Source organism: Biomphalaria glabrata, chromosome 12 (genome assembly GCF_947242115.1).
Source record: "Biomphalaria glabrata chromosome 12, xgBioGlab47.1, whole genome shotgun sequence".
In the NCBI taxonomy this organism is placed as follows: Eukaryota; Metazoa; Mollusca; class Gastropoda; family Planorbidae; genus Biomphalaria; species Biomphalaria glabrata.
Window position 1 is genome coordinate 25,442,912 of NC_074722.1, and position 14,513 is coordinate 25,457,424.

Here is a 14,513-nt window from a genome sequence, read left to right on the forward strand (position 1 = left end):
TCATAACTTCAGACATGCAAAATTACTTTGATTAATGTAATGAGACTGTTAATACATTCATGGTACGTGTCATTGTAGTCGCCTCTATTCTCTTATTGTCATTGTAGTCGCCTCAATTCTCTTATTGTCATTGTAGTCATCTCTATTCTCTTATTGACATTGTAGTCGCCTCTATTGTCATATGACGTTGTAGTCGCCTCTATTCTCTTATTGTCATTGTAGTCGCCTCTCTCTTATTGACATTGTAGTCGCCTCTATTCTCTTATTGCCATCGTAGTCGCCTCTATTCTCTTATTGACATTGTAGTCACCTCTATTCTCTTATTGTCATTGTAGTCACCTCTATTCTCTTATTGACATTGTAGTCGCCTCTATCCTCTTATTGTCATTGTAGTCGCCTCCATTCTCTTATTGTCATTGTAGTCGCCTCTATTCTCTTATTGACATGAAACACAGTTCGAACCTTTTAAAAAAGTCAATAACTAAACAAAATTGGGGGGGGGGGCTCATTTTTATTAATAACTGTGTTAGCCTACCCATAGTAAGCTTATACTGTCCACACACCAATTTGGTGTAGTTTACTGGGACTATGTAGGTCATGGCGCTAGGAATGTGGAACGTTAGTGCAATACAGGTATGGGGCGAACACACACATTGACAACCTTTACTTACTGCTGTTAAACCTCTCCTATAATCTTCATCTTTCCATTCCACCTTTTATTACAAAACTATATTTGCCTCTCCCGTGTCCATTGTTACATTTTCTTTGTTTACATAGCTTTTATCAACTCACTCTGTCTGTCTGGTAAAAAGCTTATACACGTTATTTCTCCAACGCCCAATCTCGAATTAAGCTGAAATTTTGCACAATTATTTCTTTTACCTGACAACATAAGAACCAATTTTAAAAACGTAACCAATTATTTAGTTGACTATTTGTAATTAATTATTTTGTTTGTTATCTTGAACAAGCGAAAGAAATAGTACTTGTCAGACGTTGTGGTATAAGTTGAATTAGATCCCTTGAGGACGCTTGAGCCTTGAGTGCACATTTTGTATGTACTTAAAAAAATTGAAGAAGATGACCCCTTCTTACCCCTCCCCCCTTAACAACTGGTCCAGACAAGTGATAGGATCATGGCACAATGAGAAAGCTTTAGCCCCAAAAGGGAAAAAGACGCTATTAGTTTTGGGTGGAATGTCTGTCCGTCCCGTTTAGATCTCGTAAACTAGAAAAGATGCTGAAAATCTTACACCATAATGTTTTAGACCATTCAAGGTTCTGATACAACGGCTACTTTTTTCTTTTCTGAAAGCAAAAAATCTATTTTTTTAAATCACTTATGCAAGCAGTTTGATCATAAAAATACACCACTTTTACAACCGTTCACTATTAATAGGGAAGCTCTTTAATAGGGGAGATTACCATTTACCATCAAGCCCTGGCTATAATACAAAAAAACAGAAATGGAAAAGTGGTTTGAGTGCTGGGACAAGTCCCAAAAAGCCCGTGGAGTCTAGGAGCGCATGAGGCGCCCTGACCGCACTTCCCCGTGGTGGAGGCTGTCCAGGCCTGAGCAAGCTATTATAGCACAGTGCAGGACAGGCCACTGTCCTGTTGGCTCATATTTCTCTCGGCTATGGCCAAATTTCGATTCACGGTGCCCTCGCTGCGGGGAAGAAGAGGAAACCGTGCCTCATATTCTGTTTGACTGCCCCAGACTTGCTGATCTCCGTCTCGACAGGTCTGGGAAACCCAAAATTCTCGACCTGTATGGCGACATTCATGCTCTACGCAAGACAGCAGGGTTTCTGTCCAGGGCTTTTGCAAGAGAGGATTTGAGCCTCTCAAACCCTCACTCTAATGGAGTTTGATGATGATGATGATGACCATTTACCATATTTTTAACACATTTATGCAAATGGATGTAGATATTTTGTCAATAAAATATTATTTTTACATTTGTATTGTTAAGTTGTGTAAGTTCTGTACTAATAAAAAAATGTTTACTATTTTTTTCAAGAGAAAAAATCTATTTAGTATGCATTTAAGTTGGACATAATTTAAAACAACAATTAATAAGTAGTTTTTCATATTATCGCGTGAACTGTAGTACTCTACAAATACCGTAGACTGCGTAGAGCACTGAACCAAAGGAAAAAAAAAATTTTTACGGAAATGTTTTTTTTTTCTTGAGGAATAAGAGATTGACCCTTTACAAAACAATTAGATCAATTAGATATTCACTTTAAGTCATCAGTTAGACCAGGTTCACATCTAACTTCACATTCACTTTCACCTATCCTTTGGTCTGCTGGACCGCTGGGGCACCACACAAGATCTGTTAACCTTTTTTTCTCCATTCTTCTCTGCCATTTGTCTTTGATAGAATTTCATTCTGATAATATTGAAACCTGCCTTTTTACCTACCTGGGTGGACCACTTCGTGGGCCGATTTTCAGTTTGTGTTTCCACACAAACTGTCTTTGTAACTTTGTTTTATTGTTTTTGTTTCTCTTAGTGAACTTAGGTTTTCCAAAGAATATTAAAAACTACTTTTAAAAAAGACAAAATGTAATTTTTTCAATTAGTTTGAATCGGTCATGTAATTAAATTTGTAAGACTAACACTAAGACTGTTTTATTGATCCTCATGGAAATTTGTTCTGATTACAAGGAAGGACTCTTTTCTCATATAAAGACAACACAACAGAAACATACACATAAATAGAACAGACACAACATAAAGAGTTCATTCAGCTACTACACAGGCATCTTGGTCCTTTTCATGTTTCCTGATCAACGAGTGGCGTTGATATAGTCTGACCGAATAAGGAACGAACGAGTTTTGTAATAGAGTTCTAGATCTAGACAATAAAAAATATGTGCGATTAGAATTTTTAGCAATTGTTTTTGTTTTAGCTTTCTCAATGCACTATGTTCCTATCACTTGTCTGGACCAGATGGGAAAAGGGTGGGAGGGTTGAAAGAGGGGGTATTTGTGTGAATGTTACCGTGATCGCTTTTTAAATGCATTTAAAAAATATTGTACGTCTTAATTCGATCTTGAGGGCTCACGCCTCATCAAGTTAATATACTAACGACTGCGCTTGCGAAATACTTTCAAGCGACAAACTAGTTCTTTACACAAAGTATAAAGGGGACTAATTCAACTTATGCCACCACATCTGTAGAATCTTTCCCTTGTTCAATACCAAAAAAAAAAAATTATTACCAATAGTTATTAATTAATTGCTTATTTCTTTTTTTAGCGGCCACCGAAAGGGGAATAGACGCTATTAGTTTTGTGTGTAATGTCTGTCTGTCCGTCTGTCCGTCCGTCCCGTTTAGATCTCGTAAACTAGAAAAGATAGTGAAAATCTGGCACCATAATATTACATTTGTATTGCTAAGTTATGTAAATTCTGTCATACAAACTACTACATTTACACACAAAAAAAGTGTTTTTTTAAAGAGAAAAAAATCTATTTAGTATGCATATAAGTTGGACACTACAGAAATAGTACACTTTACTAAATGAATTATTTTTTTTTATGAAAATGTTTTTCATTTTTTAGGATGGGAATAAAAGATTGACCTTTTACAAAACAATTAGATCAATTAGATATTCATTATAAGACATCAGATAGACCAGGTTCACATCTAACTTACAGACACACTACAACAACATGAGCTTCAATAAACACAATGATTGTATTAGTCTCTATTTATGTTGTTTACTCCAGCCACTTGTTCTCTAAACTGACCTCCTTTTACACACAGTCCTGACACACTGCTGTTCACTCATCCATGTACACTCAAGTCCACTGGTCATTTCATACACAGGCACACACACTGCACTACCAGCCACTAAAAACACATACACTTACTATCACACACATTGATTTTCACCTATCCTGTTATGTACTAGTTTAGAGAGTATGTTAGTTTTCTTAGACAAATAAATTGTGTATTGTTTTAGCGACGGTAAAAGTAGTGACGTAGTGTGACAAACGAATGACGTAGTAGACTAGACCAACAGGAGAGCAACATGGCGTTAGTATAGAAGTAGTTTGTTTTGGATGTTAGTTAGAAATAGCGACGTTTATGAAGACTAGACGGACTTCCCAGTGATAAATAAAGGTGTCATTTTATAACAGTGAAAGTTGTTATCAAGTATATTTTTAACTTGTAATGTTCTGTGGCTAATTTGAAGTAATAATTGAGTTAGAAGTGAAGTCAGAATAGATGAACCCACAACAATCCTTTGGTCTGCTGAACCGCTGAAGCACCACTGTTACGACACAAGACTCTTCGAAATAATAATAGACTCTCAGGTTATTACTCTATAAATACTTTAATATTACAACAAGTTATGTAAATCCGAACATTTCATTCCTCTTCCTGTCAATTCCTCCCGGCTTCCCCTTTTCAACATCCTTTCCATTCATTACACAAATTCGCACCATTATTCATGCACACCGTGCTGCGCTACGACCGTAACACCCCTGTTCAATATAATTATATTATCTTCATTAATTCTCATTCTTTTAAACCAGGTAAAAACCAACGACAACAAAACCCTCCAACAGCAAAATTAAATATCATCATTCTTTACATTATTATTTTAGGTTCAAAATTACTTATATCCATCCCAATGTATAATGTCCAGACTTCCCCAACGAATCAATCAGAGTAAATCTCATAATTCACAATTATAACTATAATTAACTTGGTAACTGTAATACTATATTTTACATTTCTAACAATGGTTTCATCAAATTCTCAATATTACACCATATATTAATATCTCGACACCTCACACATGTAACAAAGCTTCGTCAATCCATACAGTCTTCGATTACATATACATGTAATATGTGTATATTTACAAAATGTTCCAATCTGTTATAGATGTCTATTCATTACACTGCTATTCATTGTGTTCTCACCGAAATGATTTTACTGACATTATTCTTTTGACCAACCAACAGAAACAAAATTGACGTGGCCAAGCTCCTTTCCTTACTTCCATTTCTTTTCCGTCTTAGGTACACCGTGATAATGTGTCCGCTATCACATTGTCTTTCCCTGGTATTGTCCTGACCTCAAAGTTATAATCCATAAGTTGCAATGCCCATCTGGCTATTCTGTTGTTCCCTAGTTTATTTGTATTAATGAAGGCCAAGGGAGCGTGATCCGTCCATAGTTCAAATTTAGCTCCCATTAGGTAGAACCCTAATTTTGTTATACCCCATACAATGGCTAGTCCTTCCTTTTCAATGGTAGCATATTTCAACTCAGATGTTGTCAGTTTTCTACTCACATATAAAACAGGATGTGGGACACCATTCCATTTTTGCATTAGACAGCCTCCTATTGCAATGGCTGATGCATCTGTAGCCAAAATAAATTCCTTAGTATTGTCAGGTAATTTCAAAATCGGTGCCCCAGAAAAGAAAGTTTTAATTATGTCCAGTGCTTCTTGACATTCCTCCGTCCACACTATATTGTTAGGTTTTCCTTTCTTTGTTAGATTTGTTAGTGGTTCAATTATTTCTGAAAAATTTGCGATAAATTTTCTATAAAAGTTGCATAACCCCAAAAGGCTTCTAATTTGCTTCTTTGTCTTTGGTACCTTAATGTCCAATATTTTTGATACAGTTTCTTCCAATGGTGTAATGTACTCATTTTTAATCTTATACCCCAAAAATGAAATTTCACTTAGGCCAATTTTTATCTTTGTTGGTTTCAATGTTAAATTGTTTTCTTTGATAATTTTAAAAACCTCTTTAAGGCTTTGTATATGCTCATCCCATTGCTCACTAAAAATGCATATATCATCTAAATAACAAATTGTGTCTCTTCTATGGCTCAATAATTTGGCCATCATTCTGTTAAACGTGGCTGGAGCATTTACCAAGCCAAAGCTCATCACATTCCATTGATATATGCCCGAAGGTGTCTTAAATGCCGATAATGGTTTAGCTTCTTGTTTTAGAGGTACTTGCCAGTATCCTCTTGACAGATCCAACGTGCTAAAAATCTTTGCATTTTTTAGCTTAGTAAACATTTCTTCTGCTTGTGGCATTGGAAATGGATCAAATTGTGTGACTTTATTCAACTGTCGATAATCCACACACAATCTTAAGTTGCCACACTTTTTTTTAACAAGCACGACTGGTGCAGCCCATGGTGAACTAGATGGTTCTATCACTCCAAGTGTTAGTAGCTCATCAATTTCCTTCTGTAATGTTTCTCTATGGTGTAATGGGATCGTATATTGTGGCAGTTTATTCGGTACTTTGCCAGTTAACTTGATATCATGTTCTATAATACTTGTTTTCCCAGGTAAATCCGTAAAAATATTCTTATACTCCTCAATTAGTGCCTTGATTTCTTTAGCTCTATCAAGAGAAACTCCATCCACCATGACATCCTTCCATGTTTGCCTACTTTCTGTTGCCACTGTCTCTATTGGTCTAAACCTTTCCTCTGTCTCCATTTCTTCCGTCACACAGGCACTCATTGTCATTGACTCATCCTTACTCCTTTCTTCACTTCTTTGTCTTGGTGTAAATTCTTTTAGCAAATCCACATGAAATATTTTTAACATCGAATCAATGTCTATTTCATAATCCATATCGCTAATTTTCCTTGCTACTTTGTATGGTCCCAGCCAATTTGTGCCCGAAGCATTATTGTTATCCTTATGTAAGACCAAAACATCTTGTCCTACCTCTAATTCCGTCATTTTTCTATGTTCATTCACTCTGGAATGTGCTAATTCATTTCTCTCTAGCATCTGTCTATCCGCTTCTTCACATGCCTTTATAATCTGATTTCTAGTTTCTGTCACAATATCATAACTGTCATTAGTTACTACATGATCCTGTGGGATTATCAAATCTTTCAATATTGTCATTGGACCTCGTGGATTTCCTCCATAAATCATTTGAAATGGTGAAAACCCTGTTATTTCATTACGACTCTCCCTGTATGCAAATAGTATTGACGGTATTGCCATATCCCACTCTTTGGGTTTATCATCCATTACTTTATATAATGATTTCTTTAGATTGACATTAAAACGTTCACAAGTGCTCTGTGGATAATACGAGGTTGTAAACCTTTGCTGTATCCCAAACATGTTCAAGAATGTTGTAGCCAATTGACAGTTGAATTGAGTGTCCCTATCTGACAATATTTCTCTAGGAAATCCAAATCTTGTAAATAACGTATATAATGCTTGTACTATATCTCTGGCTTCAATTCGTTTGAGTGGGATAGCTTCCGGCCATCTGGAGCACACGTCTATCACAGTTAGGATATAACGGTGACCCCTATTTGATACCACTGGCATTGGACCGATTAAATCAATCGCTATTTTACTAAATGGTCTATCTGGTAAATCCATCCTTTGTAATGGTACTTTTATGTTTCTTGCTCCTTTTCTAGAACATAGTTGGCACGAAGTCACATAACTTTTTATGTCCTTATTAATTGATGGCCAATAATAATTCTGAAATATTCTTTGTTTCGTTTTGTGTAATCCCAGATGTTCTGTGTGTGCTATATCGTGTCCATTTTCCATTACAAGCTGCCTGAATTCTCTGGGTACCACAAACTGGATTACTTTTTTTCCATGCCATTCAATCTCTCTAACAAGAGTTCCTCTTTCTACATAGAATCTTCCTCCTCTACCTCCTTTCTTTGCTAATTGGAGTAACTCTGGATCATTTTTTTGTTTTGTGATAAATTTTTCTTTGTTAAATCCTATGTCTTTGATTTCAATTGTTTCTGTGTTTTCATCTTGTTCTTCATCTTGCTCTTTTTCCATAGTTGATAACTCGAACAACTTTGCCAAATCTCCTTCCTCTACATCTTTACTACAGGATCGAGTAGTGGCCATTCCACAACAATTTTTCCAAACTGCTATCTCATTTTCCGTGCACTTCTTTATGTTTGGTATATTGCCAATAATCAAATCAATTTGATCATGGTCTATAACACATGCCTCTACGCTCCCGGTATAATACGGTGTTTTAATGTTCACTCGGGCTACGGGTAATCGAACTGTTTTACCATCAAACATAATACATGCTTTGTTTTTTCCAGTATATTCATGATCTTCAACCAATTTTCGGTTTATTCCAACAATAGTGCTTCCAGTGTCCCTTATCGTTCTTGCAGCCTTATTTCCTACAAATGTTTGAAAACAATCTAGACTTCCCGAACTCGACAATAACGACAAACTTTGATCTCTTCCATTTCTTCTGCCATCATATCTTCCCTGTCTGTTTCCTTGATATCTCCCTCTGTAGCTATTATACTGGCCTTGTCTACTATCTATTTGGCTCCTTCCTTGTCCTCTAAACCTATTCTGTCCTTCATATCTAAATCTTCTATTGTTGCTATAACTGTCTTGTGTTTCTCTAGCTCTATTAAATGCTACTATTTCTTCAATATCGCTACCTCTGTTTAACTTTTTTTCAGGATGTGCCACTTTGTAAGCCCTTGTTAATTTTACAATCTCATCTACAGATTTTGGCTTTCTCTCCAGCAGGAATATTTTTAGTTCGTCCTGACTCTCATAAATGACTTTATCCAGCATAAGAAATACCTTTAGTCCATCAAACGTCTTCTCTATTTTTGATGACTCTGTCCAATTGTCAAAGTAGCTATTCATCTTGTCTAAAAATGTTTGGGGATCCTCGTTGGTTTCAATGGTGCAATTAACATATTGTTGACGATAAAACGCCTCAGTTTTTCCAAATGTTCGTAGTAATTGCTCCTTTACTATTTGGTAATTATTCTGATTCATGCAGATCTTTGACGGTACCTCCGCTGCAAATGACTTCGATAACAAAAATGTCCATTTATCTTCAGGAAAAGCCAATTCTTTCATTTCAATTTCAAACTTCTTTAAGAAAATATCTATGTCTATTTTATTCTCATCAAACATTGTACCTTTATATTTTGACAATTTATTTCCAGACACGTCATTTTTCTTTCCAGTACCTTGCTCTTCAGCTTTTCCTTTTTTTATTTCCAACTTTTCTTTCTCTATGGCTAACCTTTCTTTCTCAATAGCTAGCTTCTCTTTCTCAATTTCTTTATCCGTAAATAATTTCTCTTTACTGATAGCCAACTTCTCTTTCTCTATTTCCTTTTCCATGACTAACTTCTCTTTCTCTCTTTCTTTTTCCATGGCTAACTTCTCTTTCTCTATTTCCTTTTCCATGGCTAACTTCTCTTTCTCTATTTCCTTTTCCTTGCCTAGTTTCTCTCTTTCTATTAATCTTTTTTGTACATATTTTCTCAGCTCTGCTCCTTCTAATTCCAATAGTCTCCCTTCTTCTTTCAAAGCAACTATTTCAGCTTTATCCGCCATTTGTAATTTTTCTTTATCGAGTTATCTGGCCATATCCATTAAATATATTTGATTCTCCTATACTTAATGCCTGGAAACAATGTTCATATCTAAATGTAATGTAATGAACCAAACGTTTAATGTTACTCGAATACAAATATGTATCTACTTCCCGTAATACTCTTCTTCCTGCTGGTATAACTTCCAATGCTAGTGTATATTCTCCGCCGGTGATATGAATCTTTCGTTGTTTGTCTATATGCCGTGGTCAGTGTATATCCGTTGGTCCTAAATGGGCACTGTTCTCCACCGTAGTCAAAATTCACTAGTGTTGCCCACAGCAGTGCTAATAATCGTACAAATTTCCATTAATATTGAATGTTAAAGGTTATTGTTGAGAACTATGACCCGCCAGACCAATGAAGATGTACGTTTTCACATTGGTGAATGTAGAGAATGGGCCGTCATAATAATTATAATGATATAAATCTAGATTTAAATGTTAATCCAGTTGATTAATTCAGCAATAATGTTTTTAGTTAAGTTTCAACTAAAGGTTTATGTTTACCAGTGAGTCTAGTACATAGCTTTAGAGATTTAGATGACGCTAACTCTCTCAATCCTAATAGATCTAGAGATCTAGAGATTTTGTTACACTTTGTAGTACTAGTAATACCTCCGTAGACAGGAATTAGATACCGTTATAACGCAGGTCTTGCCTTTTCCGTTGGGCGCCACTTGTTACGACACAAGACTCTTCGAAATAATAATAGACTCTCAGGTTATTACTCTATAAATACTTTAATATTACAACAAGTTATGTAAATCCGAACATTTCATTCCTCTTCCTGTCAATTCCTCCCGGCTTCCCCTTTTCAACATCCTTTCCATTCATTACACAAATTCGCACCATTATTCATGCACACCGTGCTGCGCTACGACCGTAACAACCACACAAGATCTGTCAACCATCTTTCTCCATTCTTCTCTGTCATTTGTCTTTGATAGAATTTCATTATGGTGTTCTTTCTGAAAATATTGAAACCTGACTTTTTACCTGCCTGGGTGGACCACTTCGAGGGCCGATTTTGAGTTTGTGTTTCCACACAAACTGTCTCTGTAACCTTGTTTATTATTGATTCTCGTTTTGTGTGACTCCTCAGCTTAATCCGAGATTGGGTAAGGGAGAAATAACATGTACAAACTTTTTACCAGACACAGACAGACAGAGTGAGTTGATTTAAGCTTTGTAAAAATATTACTAACATGTTACATAGTATTGATTTCTTATACTTAAACTCCACGTTTTCTTTACATAACTCTCTTGATTTCAAGGTTCGAGTGACCGTCCAAAGCTTATAATAAGCTTGCTTGTATCAATTAGTTTGTATCAGTCATGTAATTAAATTTGTAATAGATCTAGACTAACAATTAAAAAGGCATTTATGAAAATAAAAAACGGGGTAACGACCTAAATTCAAACTCATGGCTTCAGACTTCTCAGGGTTCTCAAGCCAACACGGTAACCACTCTGCTAGTGGACAGCCTATGAACAGAGAAGAGAGTACTCTATTGTTTCTAGAGTCTCATCTTATTTTTCATGTTGCGTTCACTGAGAATCAGACGTCGATGTATAAAGGGGGACTAATTCAGCTTTTTGTCAAGTACAAATCAGTTACCTTGTTTGAGATACTAAACAAAATAATTAATTACCTAACCAATAATTTATCAACTAATTTCTTAAAGATTCTTGTGTTGTCAGGTAAAAGAAATAATTGTGAAAATTTTCAGCCTGATCCGAGATTGGGTGTTGGAGAAATATCGTGTACACATTTTTTTACCAGACAGACAGAAGGAGTTGATATAAGCTTTTTAAAATTAATTTGAATTCTGGGTCTAATCCCAATAAGCCTTTGGAGTCTGGGAGCCAATGATTCGCCCTAAGGAGTAGAGGGAACAATCTATTATGGCCCAGTTCAGGACTTTCCACCAAGGCCAAACTTTTAATCATAAAAAAAACGTGTATCATGTTTTTGTTTAAGACTTGCGGGTCGGGATAAGCCACTTGATGTTGATTTGTATAATGTATTATCACACACACAAATGAAAATTAGGATGCTAACTGACTTCGTGAGCTTAAATATACAAGAAATCTGCAATTGTATCAACTTGGTCCGCAAATCACTTTAAAATAAAGCAGTCTTAGTCTTAGTAATGTGACATATCTAGGTTGCATAGAAGCATTGTGGAGAGAATCTGGCTAAAGCTATCATCTAAATCTATCTTTTTAGGCGCATTGTAATGAGAGTTTGTATAAAAACATACATTTTCATTCGTAAGATTTCCATTTCTTCAATGTGTATTTCTTTTTTTTTTAAATCTATCTGTTTGTTTAATATCTTCCTGGTAAGACTTTACTTTAACAGAAGTAGTCTTGTTGCCTAGGCATGGCTGCCTGGTCGTGCTGTGTGCACGCTGCACTGTCGGTCGGGTTCATACCCGACCCACTGCCATCTCCCGTCGTACTGTAGGAAGTTAGGACAATGAACAAAAATGTATCTTCAACTCTGAAGGAACATCCAAAACATGTCAAACATTTTACAAAACATTTTACAAAACATTTTACAAAACATTTTACAAAACATTTTATTTTTACAAATAACTAGGAAGTTTCTTCCTACACTTGTCTGAAAACCTAGGTCATAGGTCATACTATAGAACGGTGGAACTGTAAATAAACAATGTCATACTATTTAAAGACATAGGAAGCCAATAACTCTCAGTGTGTTGGACGAAGACAATGAATTGGATTTAGAACCAGCGGTCTCCTGGATGTATTACATTCTCCAAGTGTTATGCTCCGCAAACCAGTGACGTAGTAAGGTAGCCTCAGGTCCGGGTTCAAGAATATTGTGGTGGGCCATTCTCATGTAATAGGAGGAGGACAGTATCTGTATCGAGTCAGACTGTTTTGTACATGTTTATTGAAGTATTGAATATCGTATATTTACAAATAGATATTGTATTGCAAGAACTACCTCCCTTTGAGTGTAACGCTCTAGTGTCATTACACTCGATGCTTATAATAATATAAGACTATCAGAGGTTTCTTATTAACTAACATTTATTACACATTTTCTTGTTACTCAAATATACGTTTTTAAACAAAACTTGACAACTGTTAAACATTGACTAAATAGAGGTATCTTTCTGTTTCCATTTATTACCTAGCAATAGATTAACTATTTTACCAGTGGGTACCAGGTTTATTAACCAATACAGTTTTTTTAGAGCTTCCGACTAGCAAACTTTGAAACAAGTGCATCTATTTGTAAACCTGGGTTTTTTTCTTGTTCAATAGAGAAAACAGAAAATAAAGTCCACCTGTTTTGTTTCATAGAATTTCTTAAGGTAACTTTTATCAATCGCAACTTGGGATCAGACTCCTATACAGTAGGAACTATCAGGAGCAACGTAAGAACATGTATGAAAATGTTTGGGAAGCGTAATAATAAACGTTGTATATAACACAAGAAAAGGGGGCGCGGTGGCTGAGGGGTTAAGCGCTTGGCTTCGAACTTGGGGTCCTGGGTTCAAATCTCGGTGAAGAAATTCCCAGCTCTAATGGGTACATGACTTTAAATGGGGAAAGTAAAAGCGGTTGGTCGTTGTACTGGCCACATGACACCGACACCTTGCTCGTTAACCGTTGGCCTAAGAAACATGATTTTAACATCATCAGCCCCATAGATCGCTAGGGGAACTTAAAATAAAACCTAACTTATAAAACAACAAAAGTATTTTTTAATTAAAAAAAAAACACTATACTTATATTAAATGTAGTTGTATCAATTAGTTTGGATCAGTCATGTAAATAAATGTGTAATATAGGTAGACTGTGCGGTTACAAATTGTTTTTCTTAAGCGCAATTTCATGCTTTATTTCTGGCACACCCAATCTCGGATGAAGATAAAATATTAGCGCGTCTTTCCTTAACTTACACCTTGTTATCCAATTTGTATTTAGTTTCCTACATCTATTTATTTTGTTAGAAGCGTCTATCTTTATATCTTTACATCCTGTGAGGAAAACAAAAGACATAAATCTCTACATATTTTGTATCACATCCTATAACACTGGAGCTTCTCTGTCATGCATGCCAGTATCTTTTTGGGCCAAAATTAAGTTCTGGTTTCCTCAGTATGTAGATCTTCAGTTAAGTTTGTTATATTTAGATTTCATACTCATGTCTTCGGAGTGAAGGTAATGGAAGGAAAGTTTGTTTATTGTTTTAAAATTATATCTAGGCCTGTGGGAATACTATTTGTCCTTTACTGAAGAGTTTGGATATATGAAAATGTTATTTTAATGTCAACTCTTAATATTAATTCATGTATCTCATCAAGTAAATGAACGCTGTAATATTAAACAAAATAATTAACAAATATCTAAAAAACTATCAAAATGTTAAGTGGTAGAGTACTTTCAAGGTATTTATCTATTTCAGTATTTTCAAAACTGTGTTCCGCGGAACCCGCGAGGCCTGAATAGGTGTTCGGTGAATGATTTATGAATGAATAATTAACAAGTAGTTCACCTCGTGAATTAATCACTCTAAAAATGAGCAAAGTGTGCAGCTAAATACTCAAATGTTCAAAATGTCCATTAAGAAAAATCTGGGAAACAATGGTTCATTTATTTCATAGATCGTTATCATTGTTATGTATATATATGATTGACGTAACATATTCACATTCAGTGAAATGTTGTTATGACAATTTTAGAGTAATCTTTCTTTAGATTTCAGAATGAATATATATATATATATAATTCTCTTCTTGGCTCTAACAGTTTGGACACCAAGAAGTAATGGAAAGATCACGCTTTTATTTCTGCAAGCCGTTACTTTAGCGGCGAAAAAAAAAAGGGCGGGGGGAGAACAAGTAGTATTCACCTGTCACTAAATAGCGACCAGAGTAACCCCACGTATCTTTAGCGGCGAAAAAAAAAAGGGGGGGGGGAGAACAAGTAGTATTCATCCGTCACTAAATAGCAGGGCCGGACATAACCATTGTGGGCCCATATGCGAAACGGATTTCGCGGGGCCACGTTTGGGTAGGGACACGGATAATAAGTGAAA